At 48.0% G+C, this 17,072-nt stretch overlaps 1 protein-coding gene across 6 annotated transcripts in view; it reads right to left on the bottom strand.

Annotated features, from left to right (window-relative positions):
* Rimbp2 (RIMS binding protein 2) overlaps positions 1-17,072 on the bottom strand; it is a 171,648-nt gene that overhangs the window by 104,117 nt on the left and 50,459 nt on the right. For all 6 annotated transcript variants that reach the window (XM_040731246.1, XM_040731249.1, XM_040731248.1 and 3 more), the window contains exon 2: positions 15,598-15,710. The gene's annotated coding sequence lies outside the window, so the exon portion shown is untranslated. The remainder of the gene's footprint in view (positions 1-15,597; positions 15,711-17,072) is intronic.

A 17,072-nucleotide genomic window follows, 5' to 3' on the forward strand; every position in this document is an offset into this window, starting at 1 on the left:
AACCAGTCCAACCTCTGAAATCACAGTTTTGCCCCATCCTCCCCTGTCCCACATCTCCAGCCATGCTTACCCTCATTCCCTTAGCCCTGGCCAGCGCATCACCTGTATTCTATCTCTCAAGTACCCCGGCCTTACAGTGGCCCCGGGGCCTCTGCTCAGCCCCTCCTGTTTGCCCTTTCTGGAGACCTTGTCCCTGCCAGGTTCTTTCTCCATGCCACTGTCACCTTCTCAGAGAGGCCTCCCTCCACAGCAGACACCAGCCACCCTCTCCGCCATGGCTCTGCACTTTCTCTCCATTGCACAGATGATCACCACAGTCACAGCCCCCATAAACCATCATGGGTTCACGACACCTGGTGCATAAGGCATACACGGTACGTAGCCAATGACCCCGGCAGGGTCCTACTGGGCTGCATCACTTAATGATGTGCATTCTGCATCAAAATATGAACACAGGCTGAGTGGGCTCTGAAGGATGGAGGGGCTCTGTCTCATCCATTCATTTAGTTCAGATTTTAATGCTAAGTCCCAAACCCACCCAGCATGCTTTGTGATCAGGAGCAGAACACCCCGTCCTCAGCTTTGCTGGCTTGCAAGCTTGCCCTCCTTTTTGGATTGTTGGTAGGGTTCAATGAGTTAATGCCAGAATATTGCCCAGAAAGTCCCTGGCATCTATCAGGTACTTTTGAAGTATTAGCTGTACCATTATCACCATCATCACCATCATCACCATCCACTGCATCACTATGAAGTAATGGGTGCCCTGTGCCTTATTAAAATTTTGCTTAAAATATTGGGTAGTGGAGAGTCTTATCTTGCCTGTTTTAGTAGATCCAATATGAACAACTAGAGGTCATACACCCCCATTTAAAACCAGATAACAAACTAGTAGCACTCACTCACTCACATTTTGATTTAGAAATTCAGGGTTTTTGTTTGTTTGTTTGTTTTAATTTAACTGGTCACTTTTAGGAATTAGATTTTACCCAAGTCTTACTTTTTGTTTTCTGTTTAAAACCAAATAGTGTAGCCCTGCAAGCTGACACATTCTTCTGGTGCTAGGTCAAGGCCAGAGCTGTCCCTCTGAGGCAGTCAGGCTAAGGTGGCTTGGTCCCCAATACCCATACACCAACTCTCTTTCATCCTGTATGTCTTCCTCTTGGCTCCGCCTCCACCCCAGGATCTGAGCCAGTGCCTTGAGATTCTAAGAATGAGGTCTCCAGAAAAGACCCAAGTAATGAATAAGAGTGGTTACTTGGACTGACTGCCCCTGTAACCAATCAGGAAACACTCAGTGGGCGGGTCTCCCACATGATCCCTGCATTTCCTTGCTGTGTTGCCCCTAGGGAATTTGCAGACTAGGATGAAAACTCAGAGAAGAGACTCCCTCCCCCTTCCAACCCTCGTCCCATGGAGCTGGGTGGCAGCTCTCAAACCAGGCTTCTCACAAGTTGGGAGCACCTTGTTGACTCTCTCCCTTCCTCCTTCCTCCTCCCTCTCCTCCTCCCTCTCCTCCTCCTTCTCCTCCTCATGGGCCCCTCCCCACCAGGCCTCCACCACCTGTGCAGGCTCCTCAGCCCTCAGAACATCTGGTGCCATTCACACTCTTAACCTTGACTCCTAGTGATTCTCCACCCTGCCTGTAATGTCTTCCCTCCCAGGCCATCATCCAACTCCTCTTCAACCTTCAAAACCATGTCCTGCTAGACACTGTATGTCACTAGGACCTGCTGTCACATAGGCTATCCAGAGCTGAGACACAGGAGCAGGGAGGCAGAGCTCTGTCAGGAGGCCACAGAGATACTGTGCACAGCCTGGAGACCCTTCACCTTCGTCTTAAGAGAGTGAAAGTTGGTACCTTGGGATTTGATGTCTTCTAACATGCTGGGACATATTCCTCCCATCCAAGTACTAACCAGGCCTGACCCTGCTTAACTTCTGAGATCAGATGAGATCGGGCGCATTCAGGGTGGTATGACCGTAGACTGAGTTGTATTCCTATACATCAAATTCATGCTTGTCACAAGAATATATTAGACTGTTGTATTCAAAGCCCTTTAAGAAATAGGCATTCCTTGTTTTCTCTGCAAATGGTAGTCAGCTTGCAGCTTCCCTAGGAGTCTGCGAAGGTGCCCTATGATCAACACTGCTCACAGAGGATATTCATTCAGTGGACACTATTAAACTGCCATGATTGAAATTCTTCCCTGCAGCCCGTGAGTCCCCTGGGGGGAATTTGCAATGATAGAATCAGGATTTCCTTCTGAAATTAATCTCTCCAGGATTCCAATGCCACTGGGCCAGACGCCGGGAGATTGTCTTCTTCCCTGGCCTCTGAGAAAGCTGGTGACTCCATGCTGGTCACACCTGCTACCCGGAGACCAAAAGATCAATACACTAAGCCTCCCAGGATGCATCTTAATATTCCAGTCGCATCTAGTACAGCAACACACCACTGATTCCTATCCAGGAGACTGTGGCTAAATGAGAGGTTCTCACACGGGTGTAGGGAGACTACTCAGTCAGTGAGATAACCTGAATTCCATCCCTTGAGCTCACAGGGAAAGCCAGGCATAATGGCATGTGGAAGAACCCTGGGGCTTGTGACCAACTAGCCTGGTTTACTTGGCAAGTTATAGCCCAGTAAGAGACTGTCTCAAAATACAAAACAAATTGGGTAGCACCTAAGGAATGACACCCAAGGTTGTCCTTTAAACTCTCTATTCACAGGTATACATGTATACCTACACACATGAACACTCATGCATAGAAAGAGACACCCATGCACAAAAGGAAGATTTTCACCGAGACATGTCTATACACATACACACACACACACACACACACACACACACACACACACCCCTGCTCACACCAATGTGCTCCCCAGCATACACCTACTTGTTTAATGCTTTTCCTGTGGGCTGACTGGAGATCCAGCTCTCCTTGAGTGGCAGCTGACCATCCATGCTCTCAACTGGCCCTGTCCCTGTCTGTCAGCCACGAGTGTCATTTCTCCTACAAGTCTCTTTTGACATCTCAGCTGCAGAATGGGTCAGTGACAGGACAGTACACAAGCTGTGGCGTATGGCTGTTGGCACATGGACAGCTGAGATTGAGACATGTACCAGCCGTGAGGCTTCCTCACAGGTACCCTACTTTCTGCCTAGTGGCTGCTAGCTCCTGCCTGCCAGGTTTCCTGAGAACTGAAAGGACTTGGGAGCTGTCCTCTCTGAAGCTGGTAAAGCCAACCCCACTGTGAACACCCTGGTGGCGGTACAGTAGCTTCCTCCTGAATAGGCTTCAGTGCTCACCCCACTGGGTCAGTCTCAACAGCAGCCATCATGGAGAGACCCCAGTCCTTGATGGCTGTCTCTCTGCTGAGTGTCCATCCAAATAAAAGCCCGAGCCCACCCAGCCCCTCTTCTGCCAGTGACAGCCACCCAGTAAATCATTCACCATTTTTATGGGTTTAGCATTTTACCCAGCTTCTTCCGACCTTTAGTCCATCTGGAATTTATTTCAGTGTAAGATTCAGAAGACGGGATCCAACTGCAAATTATTTTTCAAGTTAGCATTACAGGTGCTTGAGCCCAGCTCTGTTTATACAATGATACTGGGATTTGAAGCTAAAAAAGAACTTGATATCAAATCTCTATGTGCAACACCACTAATGAAGGTGTGCTCAGCATGTTTGCGGGCTCCAGATTCTTCCATGACCCTTGCTGTGAGGTCAGCCCTACCAATACCCCCAATACTCTAATTCATCGGCATGGAGGCTGAAGCAGAAGTTGAGCCATCAGAAGAAGAGGGACTTTGTGTTTGTTGGTGATTAAGACCTCCAGCATCCTAGGACCCTGACAAAGACTCAAGTTGGAGGACCCTTGGGCAGAGCAGCCAGCCAAATGCACCCAGCTAGTGGGTGCAGGAGGGAAAAGAACCAATATCTCAGAACCTGGGTGCATGGCTTTACACTGTTCCCACAATTCTCCCTTCAGAGCTGGGGTCCAACTCAATGGAGAGCTCTTGCCTAGCATTCAGGAGGTTCTGGGTTTCATCTCATCACAAGAAAGAGGGAGGGGGAGGAAGAAGGGGTGGGAACAAGGAAGAAAAAGAAGGAAGGAAATGAGGGAGGGAGGGAAAGAAGGAAGGAAAAGAGGGAGGGAGAAACAAGGGGTCCCTTCTAGCTCTGCTTGGTAAACCCACAGGGGTACATTTTCTCTGATAGGAGGAACAGCCTGTCAGCCCTCCAGTGCCCTTCCAACAGGACTGCATTTCAGTCCCCACCTGCCTGCAGCATTCAGAGAAGTGCCATCGTGACCATCCCAGGGTACAGCCATGGGGCCCACGGGCACAGAGTGAAGGAGCACTCACTGGGTGCCTGGCATGTGTTCATGGCGGTCTCTGCATTGTCCCCCACTCTATCTTCAACACCATCTGTGACTCAGGTCTTACCCTTGCTTCCCACTTAGAGGAATAAACCTGGCCTACAGAGGTTCAGATACAGCCACACCTACTACAGGCAGAGCAAGGATGCCAACCAGCTGTCCATCACTCTGCCAGGACCCCTGCCCTTCTGTCTCTGGAGCCTCCCGTGACTGAGGGGGGGGGGCCAGGGGAGAGGGGAAACACACACACGAACTGCAGCTGTTGCTTGACTCCTAGACAAAGGAAAGTTCGGGATGACGAGTGGCCCCTGGAAGCAGTTCTCTATAAGGAAACTGATGCCCAAATACTGTGTGCAGTTGTTTTTTAAAGGCATGTAGGACTGCTTGAGTGGGAGCTAGAGCTGGGGTGTGGCTTGGCGGAAGGACACTTGCCTAACACTAACCGTGAGAGAGGCAGATGCCAAGGCTCCTGCTGAGTGGCAAGGTACTCAATTGCACCCCCCTTTCCCCAATGGACAGGAACAAAGGGTACCAGACAGGCCTTCCTTACCTCGCTCCATCTCTCAGACTCCATTACAAAATTAACTCTGGCAAAACCACACACAGCCTCCCTTTCAACTCCAACCCCACCCATCAGGGGAAAGTGTACTTATCTTCAGTCGGGAAAAACACTGGAACCCTTGGCTAAAGGGGAGCCACAGATGCGTTTAGAAGATACCAGATTTTTCACCCGGACAGGTCTATATGTAGATGGGTTCCCTGTCCCCAAAGCACACTGCTGGTCTCCGTAACTTCGGGAGACCTCCTCCTGCCAGGAACCACTGAGAAATTGCAGCCTTCACTTTGGATTGACTCATCTCACATGATGTGTTTTTTAAAAGCCACCAGAAAAGGCCAAGGCTGGAAGGATTCCAGCTTCCCATTTACAAGTCAAACTGGCCATGACTGGCTGAGGTGTTTCAGGGACAGCTTGCCAGAAGGTCTTTATTGGAGGGAGAGGGTCGGCCTAGAGCAAGAAGGGCCTGGGTGAAAGTGCCCAGCTGATTCCTGAAACCCATGAGAGGGAGACAACTCCCAGGCCAGTAATCCATTTCACTCCTGAGCACTGGTTCTCAACTTGTAGGGCGTGACCCCTTTGAGGTTGAATGACCTTTTCACAGGGGTCGCCTATCTGACACCTCACACACTAGATATTTACGTTATGATTCAGGACGGTACCAAAATTACAGTTATGGGGCAGCAACAAAAATAATTTCATGGTTTGGGGTCGCCACGACATGAGGAACTGTATTAAAGGACTACAGCATTAGCAAGGTTGGCAACCATTACTCTGGGGAGCTAACCAGTCACGTGGAAGTCTTACAGGTGAGGATCCACGAACTGCACTGCCAGCAACCCATCTATTGCAGCTGAGCTCCTCCCCAGGTGACGGTTTCTGCTAGTGGGGATGAGTTTATAAGTGGACACTGCTAAGCAAGCAGGCCACAAGCTGTTCAAACCTGCCACCCTGGGGGAATCGTGAAACAAGTGTCCCACAAGTGGGCAGGCTGTAACGCGGAGGACTCCGTGTCTGCAGAAACACGGGCATACATACACCCTACAGAATAAGAGCGATACTGCAGCCACCAGCTTGATGGAGCCAGAAGCGCGTGCCTGCGGTGGGCGTGAAGTGACGCTTATTGAGTCTGAAGGTCCTCACCTTCCCACCCTGCATGGTTCCAGAGGCGTGTGCGTGCAGGTGTCAATACCTAAATTATGCACCTTTAATTGCACATGGTTCATTTCTTAACAAATATTTTTTGCTGAGTAATGGAATACCATTTCGCTTGAAGACAGGAATTGTTTTGAGGCAGGGTTATACTGTCTAGCCCAGGCTAGCATCTGATTTTTGGAAATCATCTTGCCCTCTGTCTCCCTGGCACTGGGATAGCAGCTGTAAGAAGCACATCTGGCTTGGGGAAAAGGCATTCAACGGTATGTTTGTGACGGCTAATCAGCTTGACTACATCTGTAATCAGCTAAACCCCAGGCATCTGGGCACCATTTGAAGTGGGAAGACCCACCCCACCTCTGGATCATAACTTCTGGTGGCAGCCCACATAAAAAGACATGGAAGAAGGAAGTGTTCACTTTTTGCCTGCTTGTTCTCACTCCTGCTGGCAAATTCATCTGTCCTGATGCTGAGGCGCTTCTTCACTGGAACTAAAACCTACTTCTTTGGAGTCCAATGTAGAATGAAGACTGGCCGAGACGCCCAGCCTCCTGGACGGAACAACTGAGATTCTTGACCTGTCAGTTGGGAAACAGCCATTGTTGGACTAGCTGTACCACAGCCTGTAAGCACTCTAATAAATTCCCTTTTTAATATAGATTGATTCATTCTATTAAGTTCTACCTCTTGAGAACCCTGACTAATACCGTGTTTGCATTAAAACTCATAGAAACCTAATTTTTTTTAAAAAAGCCAATATGAAAAACAGTATTTGTTGAAGACTATTACGACTGTTAGATGGACACTCGTCTGAGCTGAACCCTTCAAGAACTGGATTGGCATCAATTCCCTGTGTGGCTGGACCTGGATCCCTCTCCGCCTCCTGAGCCCTGCTCACATCTCTATAAATCAAGCATTGCCACCAAATCACATCTGAGGGCTCCCCACTTTTCCTGCCAGGACCCCAAACAGAGACATCTTCCTCAGAGCCACACTTAATCACAGTGGGAAAGCTCACAAGAGCTTAGACTCTCAATGTCAAGGTAAACTCCCTGCAATTCAGCAAATCTAACTGGCACCACCATCAAAATCACTGGCAAGGCCAAATCAGTCCAGGCTACCGGGTCTCCTGTCTGCAGAAGGAGACAAACTTCATCACCTGGCTGCAAGCCTTCAGTCCAGGCTAGGCTCTTTCTGGATGGACAGTCAGGAACAGAGCAAAGGCCAGCTTACTAGCTAGCCAGTATGTTTATCTCCTTCATTTCTTGTTGGATTGGCAGCCTTTAGGCCGCAGGACGTCCACTGCACTTGAAAGCGAGCTACAGCCACAGATTAAAAATTAATTTACTGCCTAGCCTGGCTTCCACCTTGATGCCTTAATTGAGTTTTGTTGTGAGGGTAGCGCTGAGCTGCTGTGGTTCAGCCCAAGCCGGGGTCTCCATATTGAGCAAGAGGTTTGCAAGCTCTATCATGCAATTAGCTCCCAGCACACAGGCTGCTTATCTCCAGAGTCACTCCGAGTCCGCCCTGGTTCTCTGTGTGCACACGTAATGGAAACAGAGTTATTGATCTATATGCATCTTCAAAGACTCACTCCAGCAAGTCGAGGCTCAAAGAGAAAGATGGGGAGCCGAATCCATTGCTGAGAAAAAGGTTCTTCGGAGACACATATTCATTAATTAAATTAAACATCTAATTCAGCAGCTACTATGCATTTAGAATGTAAATGACTGTGGTGTAATTCCCTAGGGACCCTTATGGCTCTCCTCTTAAGTAAATGGCATATAACTTGAGAGAGGTTAAAGAGAGTACTGTCTATTACACCCCCATTGCCTCCTGGCCATGGAAGGTTTCCAGAGATTTCTTTATTTAATGAACATTTTACATAGTGTCAATTTATAACAGGCAAATGGCAGGCATTCTCCTCCACAATCACGAAGGATGCTGGACCAGGCATTCATTGTGGTTCCTCAGCACATGAAGAAGCAGGGACCCTCCTGACCTTATGAAAGCCCAGTGGGCCTTAGTCTTTCCAGCTCTGAAGCTCCACAGGAAATTCCAGGGTACTATCTGGGCTGGTGGTGTACCAGACCCACCCTCTGGAGTCATGAGGGAACCAGATGGATAGGCCTTAGGGCTGGAGAAATGGCTCAGCAGTTAAAAGTATGTCTTGCAGGAGACCTGCATTCAATTCCAAACATTTCCATCAGACAGCCCACAATGCCTGTAACTCTACCTTTGGTGGGGTCCAGCAGCCTCTTCTGAACTCCCTGAGCAATCACACTCGTGTGTTATTACCCATACAGAGACAACTGTTTGGAAGACTTGCGAGGACAGATAGAAGGAGCTGCAGATTTCCTGGTCATTTTAGAACCCTAAGATAGGTGCCCAGTGTGGCTCTCCTGGGAGGCTCCCTGGTCCCCAGAGCAACTTGGCAACTACTGAGATGACTGAGTCATCCCCACCTCCTCCCCACACCCGCCTGTCTGTCCATGTCTAAGAAGCCCTGGTCTCTGTCACCTAGAGCCCTGGGGGCCACATTACACTCCCTCCAGTTGAATGCCATCAACACAAAGTCTTTAGAGACAGTAGGCTAAAATGTCACAGGCAGTGCTAATTACCCTTTTTAAATAATGCATCAAGACAGAGATGCCCAGAAGCAGAGGTCTACTGTTGTTGAGGGATAAGGCCTCTGAGCAAGAGAGGCTGAACAGGCCACACCTACCACACAGCCTCCCATTTCTCAAAGCTACTGTTTAGGAAATGGCAAGCTCCCTACTGAGAGCTGCCTGTGGCTCCCTTAACAGATTCCCCCAAGTACACAGAGTCCAGAAGGATGACATCTGCCATTCTCACTTCTGCAAGGAGGTTTACAGACTTCAGGTTACCAGACTCTGGGCATCAGCTGAGCTAAAATGTGCCCCTCCTCCTCATTTCCCACGCATCCTCTGAACTGCACACTCCTGCCCCAGAATGCAGGACCCTCTCCAGGAACAGGATGCAGGCCTGTGCTGTAGGCTACTCATCATCCATGTGACACGAACCCATGCACACACACACCCATATGAAGGGACTTCCATTCTGCCTTGTAGGCCAGAGCTGTCCTTAGAGCACCATCAGACTGCTTGTATGTATGTATGTATGTATGTATGTATGTGTGTGTGTGTGTATATGTATGTATGTATGTGTGTATGTATGTATGTGTGTATGTATGTATGTCTAAGCAAGCCATGGGGAGCAAGCCAGTAAGCAGAACTCCTCCATGCCCTATGCATCAGCTCCTGCCTCCAGGTTCCTGTCCCGCTTGAGTTCCTGTCCTCCCTGTTTCTGATGATGAACTGGTATATGGGACTGTGAGCAGACTAAACCCTCTCCTCCCCAAGTTGCTTAGTCATGGCGTTTTATCACAGCAACTATAACCCTAACTAAGGTAGCATCCTACAAGAGCACGCAGCTCCTGGACCCAGGAGGCAGCATCAGAGGCATGGCTCACTCCTTTGGTTTGGGGATGGTTTGGTGACAATGCAGCCAGGTCTCCTCCTCCAGCCCAAGGAGGATGCCGGAATTCAGTCAGGCCCCTTTGAACTTAATCACTGAGCAGCAGGACCCAAAGACAGAAAGTGCTAAGGAGGCCCATCCTGCAGGACCACCCTGAAGATCCCTGCACTGACAGAGCTCTCTGGTACTTGCTCTTCTGGGATTCCTCAACAAGTTCCCTTCATAAGACAGATAATTCAGGGACTGGCAAGATACTCAGCCACTAAGAGAGCTTGCTGCCAGGCATGACCCCTTAAGTTTGACCCCTGGGTATCTATGATGGATAGAAAGAACCAACTCCCACAAGTTGTCCTCTAACTCCACATAAGAGCCACAGTGCACACACACACACACACACACACACACACACACACACACACACACACACACCGTGTTTTATAAAGATATGAGAAAAACCTTTAGAGAGGAAGCAGAGGAGGAGCTCCCCATCCCCATGGCACCCTGGGAAGTATGGCCTCCCTGATTTGACTAAAGGTCTCACACCCTGACTTGCCTGAGCTTCTGCATGGACAGATTCTTTGACAGATGCCTGCTAAGATTGGGAACACTGTCCTCTGATGGACAACTGTGGAGACCACACAATGATAGCACTGTTCCTGTCTGTTAACAGAAGGTGACAGTGTGCCAGGCCTGTGTGCTAAGAACTCATTAATGGGGTCTAACTAAAACCAAAGCCAGCCTGAAAGACAAAGGAGTTTGCTTTGTCTATAGACAGTCTTTGAGCTCCTGGATCAAGCCATTCCTGAACCAGAGAACTCCCTCTTCAGTTAAAGAGGTCAGTTAACTCCCACGCCTACAGTCCTTCCCTGGGGGACTTCAGAGCTGGTTTCCCACCACCAGCCATCTAAAGCCCTTACATCGGTGATGCCACTGGGTGCTGTGACTCCAGGAACCTAAATGTGCAGCTGCATCTGCAGCCTCGTTTTTTCCTAGTCTACAGAACAAAGAAGAACAAGCCATTCAGCCGTGGCCCGGGATCTGCATTGTCAGGAGCAAGTGGGAGAGTGTGACATCAAGATCTTTGGGGGTTGGAGATGTGAGTCAATCGGTAGCGTACTTGCCTAGCACTAGATACACAAAGCCCTGGATTCCATCCAGTGCCACAAGAAACCAGATGGGGTTAGTACACATCTGTACTCCCAGCACATGGCGGTGGAGGCAAGGAGGGTCGGGTGTTCAAAGCCAGCCTGGGTTACTTGAGAACCTATCTCCCAAGCACAGAAAGACCTCTTTGGTGTTCTGCCAACTTCAGACACCTACCTGGCCACCATTCCTGCCAATGCGTAATTTTCTCTTCTCAGGATGCATCCTGGCTAGTTTAATGTCAACTTCACACAAGCCGGAGTCATCTGAAAGGAGGGGATCTCAATTAAGAAAACGCCTCCATAGATCTTGCTGTAAGGCATTTTCTTAATTAGTGATTGGTAGGGCAGGGCCCAGCCCATGGTGGGTGGTGCCATCCCTGGACTGGTGGTCCCTGGTTCTATAAGAAAGCAGGCTGAGCAAGCCATGAGGAGCAAGCCAGTCCCTCCATGGTCTCTGCATCAGCTCCTGCCTCCAGGTTCCTTCCCTGCTTGAGCTCCTGACATGACTTCCTTTGATGATGAGCAGCAAAACCGCTTCCTCCCCAACTTCTTTTTAGTCATGGTGTTTCATCAAAGCAGCAGAAACCTGGCTAAAACAGCATGTCTCCCTTCCTCCTTCACTCTCTCTTCTGCTCTTTACTGTCCTGAGGCAAACACGGAGCCATGAGCACCCCAGGATCAGAGCATGCAAGCCAGACAACCTCACGCTCTACCTGACAGGAAGTCACAAGCAACCCATCTGCCTATGGCCAACGCCGTCTCTGATGTAAACACAGCCACCCCGTGTTGTTTTGCCTACTTAAGTAAAAGGAGTAAACAAAATCCTATTTGAAATGGATAATTGCTTTAGCCAGGAAGAATAATGACATAAAGAGCCACTTAAACTAGATGTTTCTGCCCAAACAACGTCATAATCAGACCGGAAGATGTGGGGTTCTCACCAAACCACCCGCCAAGAACTCAGCTTAGATTGGTGGTTCTGGGTCTCAGGAAGCAGCCACTGTGTACCATGCAACCCAAGACATCACAGGGTCCATCTCTGAGAACAGAGGAAGCAGGGTTCCCACTTCTCAGACACAGCTCCTGGAGTGTACCCACTGGGAATTGCCATTTTGTTTAATGAGATACTTTGTAAACACAAATATATGGAAAGAGCAAAGTTGGCATGAAAACACTGGCTAGCTCTCCACCTCCTCATCCCTACCCCCCCACATACACACACACACACACACACACACACACTTTGGCCTTCAGAAACTGTGTCTTGCATAGCTCAGGCTGGTCAGATAACAGAGGATCACCCTGAACTCTCTCAATCCTCTTCCTCCACCTCCCAAGAAGGTTAGAATTTTTCCTAATAAATAATTCTACAGTCATGCCCCCACCCCTCACCACACAGCCACAGTTATTCCCATCTACCACAAATTAAAAACACTAAGTGGAAAATTCTAGAAATAGTGATTTTTTTTAAACAACGTTCACTGTAGTGTGTTATTGCGGCTGTTCCATTTTATCGTTAGCTGTTAATCTCTCGCTGTGCTTTACTGATTGATATGTTTTGGTGCTGGGGATCAAATGCAGGGCCACCGAGCTGTATCTGGGCTCCTGTTACTCATTTGTAAATTAAGTTTTGTCATGGGCCAACACAGAACAAACAGGGTGTGTGTAGGGATCAGAAATCCATGACCCTCCGTGGGGGGAGGGCTGCTCAGAACACACTCTCATGAATGAAGGGATTATATTTTTCTCCATTAATACAACAGGAAGTTTGTTAATCACTGTTGTTTCTTTTGTTGCCTGCAGAACACTCCAGAAAATGTCACGTTGTGGGAATGGATATACACAATTGCTTCACCAAACAGGAAACCCTCAAATTCTCTAGAGACAGAAGAAATGATATCTATCTATCTATCTATCTATCTATCTATCTATCTATCTATCTATCTCTGTCTCTCCCTCCTTTCTCCTTTTTTTCCCCTCTTCCTCCCTCTCTCCACAACTCAATGCTTAGATCTAACCTCTGTTTGCAGAGCTCTTGACATCACACAGACAGTGGTTGTCTACTAAGCCAGGAGACTGGCTCTGTAAAGCTTATTTAGAAGGTAAAATAACAGATGGTGTGCTTCAAGGCTCTCAGGCACAGGGTAATGGGGGCACTTCCTGCCAGAGCCAGAGATCCCTATCTCAATAAATATTTGCCCAGCTCCTGTAATATATACACCAGCAGGTAATGTTAGACTGTGTACATCCAAGCAGGCACCTGAAAGATTAATTCCTGCCCATTTTAGAACACAGCACCAACCATGCCACTTGCATATTTGTGTCTCTGGGGCTACAACTTCAGCAAGGAAATACCAAAGTCTAAATGTGGTAGTCAGTGGGATTAGCAACAGAGAAGTTATCCGGGGCGCTTTAACATTGACTTTCATACGCCTCTCTGCAAAACGTGATTTCTTTTTCTCTGGAGCATCTGTTGTCTTTGAAATAAGACAGGGTAAATTATTTAAAGCTGCAAACACACAACACACATCACACTTCTGTGAAAGGGTTGTAGATGTCACAGTTTTCCCAGCTCAGGCCTGTGAATAAACATTTTAACATTTTTTTCAACCCACCAGGGAGCCCTGATCTCTGTTTGAAGGAATGTTTACAATGGTGTTGACAATCATGTTCTTTACAGTTTATGAAACTCTGCCCTGAGAGACCCTAAAGCCTAGTGATCTCGAAGGCATGCTTAAGGTGACAAGTCTATTGCATCCCTTGGGCTGAGGCATTCTTCAGTCTCTTGAGCACCCCTTCTCTGGGTCTCTAGGCCAATGAGTAAGACCCCCTGTTTCAAAGAGCAGGGGAATCTATCTCACTTTCCCTTCATGGTTAAGTAATTCAAACGTTTTATACCCTCCCAAAGCAGGAGAAGAGCTAAATTTAGATTCAGTTGTTATTGGTGTGTGGTCAGTTCAAGTTGGCAACAATCTGGCACCCTCCAAAAAGAATCAGTCCATTCCAAACACAGAAAAGATGCTAACTGTCTATTCCACAGCTCTCAGCCCAAGAACAACCAAAATTTGAACACATTCCAAAGTAAGGAGCCTTCAAAATACTCTTCTGTGACACCTAAGATAACATAACAGGGTAACTGTTACACATCTTGTCTTGGAGCTGACATGTAATATGCACACTTGAAAAAATGAAGAAATTATGACCCCCCTCCTTCAGCCAAGCCCTCCTCCACAGCATTCTTCATGACTCCTGACTTTTTAAGACAAACAGCTGCTCACTATCAATGATATCCACTGTAGAACTAATTTGATGCCATTATATAGATAATGCTAAAAATTAAAAGTTACATGGTGTTTTCCAGGCAGCTTCCTCCTCTGAGGATATCTCTTTTACTTTTCACTGAGGATTTGTGGCTCTCTCATCGTGGGAGCTAAATGGCTACCAAGCACACATCCTATATCCAAAATAACTGATAGGCATTCTGCCTCCTTGCAGGGCAAAAGAAATTGGAGGGTTAGGTGCGGATCCAATCGTCTGGGTCCTTTCTTCAACAGCACTGTCAATACTATCACTGTTATACCATTATCACTATTAATGTCATCAACATCACCATCAATAGATCACTGTCATCGTCATCATCAATATCATCACTGTTGTTGTCACTACCACCATCATTATCATTGCTACCATCATTGTTAACATTATCATACCATCACCATCAATATCATCACTGTCACTATCATCAGAAGCATCACCATCACCAGTATTAATATCATCAGCACCATTCCATCATTATCACCATCAATATCAGCACCATCAATATCATCACCATCCTCATATTGCCACAATTAGCACCACTACCATCAATCACTATCACTATCATCCCCATCCCCATCATGGCCATCATCTGCTCATCTGCAATTGCTGTGTCTGCCATGAGACATCATCACCTCTCCTAACATCCTACTTCCTGAAGTCTGAGGCTCACCGCCATTTGATTCTGCCAGAGACTCACCCCATGTCATGCACAGGCTCACTTCCTGCTTCACAACCCAAACTCAAATGCAGCAATCAATAGCAGTCGGCCCCCGACCAGCCACTTGCAGGCTGAAAGCCTGTGCGTGGCATCAGCAGCAACCGACATTCTACCCCTTAACCCCATCTCTTGATCGCAGTGTGAACTTCCTTGTGTTCAGGCCACACCTCTCTCGGCGTGGGAAGCTTCAAACCAAACACCACCCAGAGAAATCATAGAGAATCAGAACAGGGCTTCAGTGCAGACCTTAACATGAATTTTCTGAGTCTTCTCACTCACTCTGAGGAACGCCACCCCCCATCATACTCCTGTGCTAAACACCTGGAGGTCACGCTCATCTGAATGCTCCTTGCTCCACACTGACTTGACACAACACTCAGAACATGGAGTGATTTTAGCAGATACAAAACTTGACTTACAATCAACATCCTAACCTAGACTCTGAAGTCCTAATTCAAAAAGAAAACCAAACAAAAAAAAAAACTGGTCCGACCTACTTTTCCGTGATTGATGTTCTAGACTGACCACTCCCCATATATCTGACCTTAGGACCTTTGTACTACCACATCCCAGGATACAACCTTCTAAAGAGTGCAAACCACCTTTAGCGTGTTCTTCACTCCAGCTTCCCAAACCACCTTTAGCATGCTCTTCACTCCAGCTTCCCAAACCACCTTTAGCGTGCTCTTCACTCCAGCTTCCCAAACCAAAGGCATGCTCTGACACACGATAAATTTGTCTTGATGAAACTGTTGAACCACGAAGACCTTATATGACACAGGAAGAACGGAGTTTCTGAAGGGCCAGAGGGCCACTTACCACCAAGCACTGCAGCTGGGTTCCCTGTCTCTGGACACAGTAGGAGTCTTCCCAGTGTTGGATCTGTCAAATGGTCTTTAGAGCCTGCTGTCTTCAGGTGTGCCGGGCCATTTCTAAAGGGCAGGAAAGAGCGCACATGAGTTTCTGCAGGCAGAAGCACTTCCGGGTCAGCTTTCAGTCTCTTCCGCCTTCCTCCACCCCTGAGGGGCAGGGAAGTCGGGGGTGACACTACTCTGTCAGTGTTGATAGCAGCTGAGTGACTTGACTCATAATCCTCCCAGTCTGGAACTTTCTTTTGCTTCACCCAGATTTCCTGGTTGGCAACTATGAGAAGCCATATACTCCTGCCATAGCCCTTCCCAGGAGGGTCCCATGTAGATCATGCTGACTTGAATGCACTCTGAAACAAGGATAACCTTGAACTTCTGGTCCTCCTCCCTCCAGCTCCCAAGTACTAAGATTGTAAGCAGGTGCCTCCAAGCCCAGTGTATGTGGTACTGGTGATTGAACCCAGGACGTGTTGCATATTATACAAGCAGTATACCAACTAAGCCACACCCTTAGCCCCTCCTCCGTGACCCTTGAGTAGTCTTCCAGGTTCGGGGCTCTGCAAGAGCAATGTATTTAGGACTTGTTTCAGTTTGCTTCTCCTCAGCTATGATTTACCAAAAGAAAGAAAAATGACCAAAGGCAACTTAGGAAAAGGTCTATCTGGCTCACACCTTGAAGTCAGTGTCCAACTGCAGTGCTTTAATGAGAATGCCCCCCCAGAGGCTCATATGTTTGAATGCTTGGCCCCCAATTGGTGGAACCATTTGGGAAGGATTAGGAAGTATGGAGATGAAGGAGGAATGTCACTGGGGGTGGGCTTTGGGGGTTTCAAAAGCTGGTGCCATTCCCAGTGTGTCCCCTCTACCTCCTGCTTGTGGATCAGATGTAAATTCTCAACTGCTGCTCTAGTGCCGTGCCTGCCTGCCTGCTACCATGCTCCCTGCCATGATGGTCATGGACTCTAACCCTCTGAAACTGTAAGCCCCAAATAAAGTTTTTCTTCTGTAAGTTGTCTTGGTCATGGTGTCTTACCACAACAATAGAAAAGTAACTAAGATGTCAACATTGAAGGAAATCACAGCAGGAACTGGCATAGGAGCCATGGAGGAAGGCCGCTCACTGGCTCACCCACAAGCTTATGCTCAGCAAACTTTCGTATATAGCCTAGGCCCACTTGCCTAGGGTCGGTACTGCCCACAGTGGGCCCACCCACATTAACCGTCAATCAAAACAACCTCTCCTACACATGCCTGCAGACCAATCTGATCAAATCACTTGGGACTTCCTCTTCCTAGGTGACTCTAGATTACGTGAAGCTGGCAATAAAAACTAACCAGTGCTAGGCTCATTCCACAGACAAGTATGATGACAGTCAGGGTGGTGGGTAGAAGTCAACTTGGGGCTTGCTCTACTCTTGGTCTTTG

The sequence above is a fragment of the Mesocricetus auratus genome, unplaced genomic scaffold (assembly GCF_017639785.1).
Source record: "Mesocricetus auratus isolate SY011 unplaced genomic scaffold, BCM_Maur_2.0 Super-Scaffold_100025, whole genome shotgun sequence".
NCBI lineage: Eukaryota > Metazoa > Chordata > Mammalia > Rodentia > Cricetidae > Mesocricetus > Mesocricetus auratus.